Raw genomic sequence first — 1,925 nt, 5'->3', positions numbered from 1 at the left:
CCAGTGCTTCTTGTCATCACCCCTGTAAAAGCTAAATGCTTTGCACACTACCCGCCAGACTAAATAACGACATAAAAACAAAAAGCTAAACTAGAATATAATTTAATCATTGTAAAATTTTCAATCAGATCAATCCTTAAACATTGATATTCAAGGTATTACAGAGAAATTCGAGACAATCTGTCTGCCCTCATAACTTGGGTCTGATATCACAATGGGAATTTCAGATTTCATTTCTACATAACGCCGTCCCATACAGAAACAGGATTTAAATTCATGCGTGGGATGCACAATGGATTAGCAGCCTTAAACTCTGGACCAACTCGTCACATGCATTATTAACGACGTCATGTAGTTTTAGCATCCATGAACTGTTGAACTAAATGATCCTCTTTGGCACAGGTCCTGAATATTCAGTCAGATGTTCAAAAATGGAAATGCAGTTTCGGTCAGCAGACAAAATTCCCATCGCTGATGTGAATGGACTAATGCGAAACACTTCAACACTATGCTCAACATGTCTCTGCTCAGTGTGAAAACCTACTGCGGAAAGACTGAAACAGACAAACATTTTGCAGCAAAAACAAACCCTTCCCAGAGTTTCCTCACAGAGGAATCCATCGACCATCGAACACACTCTTCCTGACCGACATTGACTGATCATTGAGACACATGTATAGCCTCCTGTCTGGCTTCATTCCGTGAGGGTATAGAAAGTATGTTGTTTCAGTTCCCTGGAACAGATTAACGAGAAGTTCTTGTGTTTCACTGAGATATCCTGGTTTGATTTTCTTTTAAAGTCACAGGGTGTTTGAACATTCAACAGGTCTGTCAATCACTGGACTGATGAAAGGTTCAATCAATGAGATATGCCGTCTCCTTTTTCCATCTTATTTCCTGGGATGTGAGCATCGATCGCAAGGCCAGCATGTGTACCCCATCTCCAATTGCCCTTGAACTGTGTGGCTTGCTCAGCGGGTTGTTTGGAGTCACCTGGCGGCCCGACCAGGTAATGATCGCAGATATCAGTGAACCAGCTTGCTTTTACGACAATCGATGATTGATCGTTGGGATTAGAGCTTAAATTCCACCAGCAGCCATGGTGGGAAACGAACCCATGTCTCCCGGAAGTTTCACTTTACACTTGCCTTCTGTGGATTATTAGCCCAGAGACGTTATCACTGCGCGACTGCCTCTGCAACCTGGCCTCGCAAATTTAACATCAGTGATTCCAGACACACCTTAAGCAAAATCACCGCACTTGCGAAGAAGCAGTTGATAAAGTAACGACGAGGGTGGGATTTGAACCCACGCGTGCAAAGCACAATGGATTAGCAGTCCATCGCCTTAACCTCTCGGCCACCTCGTCACGAAACTCGAATTTATTAAACTTCCTTCTATACTTTTTGCATTCATTAACTGTTGAAATAAATGCTCCTCTTTTGTACAGGTCCTGAATATTCAGCCACATCTCTAATTATGGAAATGTAGTTTGTCAATAGAACAAATTTCCATCACATCAGATCAGGAACTGTGGTAAATGGAATGATGTGAATAACTTCAATATTTCAACATGATATTCAACATGTTTCTACACAGAGTGAAAATCCACCGCGGAAAGTCCGGGACATACATTAATTTGGAAGCAAAAAGAAACTCTTCCTGGCTCACTGCAAGCACCGGAACACAGCCGAAATGCGGTAAGTTGAAATGAAACTGTGGGCCGTAGAGTTCTGCCGTTCTGTTTGACCTTTCAGTCAAGGCTGTAACTGATTAAAATCAGCCTCGGACTGAACCCACAAGGGGAGAGTTGCCTTATTTGACGAATTAGGAGAAACGTTCTCGATGCTTTGTATTCATTTTCTTCGCTTGTGTTGAAGTGATTTATTCTCTGCAATAAATTCCCGGATGTTCAAACCTGGTCC

At 42.3% G+C, this 1,925-nt stretch overlaps 1 non-coding gene across 1 annotated transcript; it reads right to left on the bottom strand.

Annotated features, from left to right (window-relative positions):
- Positions 1 to 1,287: 1,287 nt before the first annotated feature.
- Positions 1,288 to 1,369, bottom strand: trnas-gcu (transfer RNA serine (anticodon GCU)). The gene has a single exon. It is a non-coding gene; the product is annotated as a tRNA-Ser (tRNA).
- Between the last annotated feature and the right edge of the window lie 556 nt (positions 1,370 to 1,925).

The sequence above is a fragment of the Cetorhinus maximus genome, chromosome 31 (genome assembly GCF_964194155.1).
Source record: "Cetorhinus maximus chromosome 31, sCetMax3.hap1.1, whole genome shotgun sequence".
Taxonomy (NCBI): domain Eukaryota; kingdom Metazoa; phylum Chordata; class Chondrichthyes; order Lamniformes; family Cetorhinidae; genus Cetorhinus; species Cetorhinus maximus.
The sequence above is the reverse complement of the archived record's forward strand: the minus strand, read 5'-3'. Positions and strand labels throughout refer to the sequence as shown.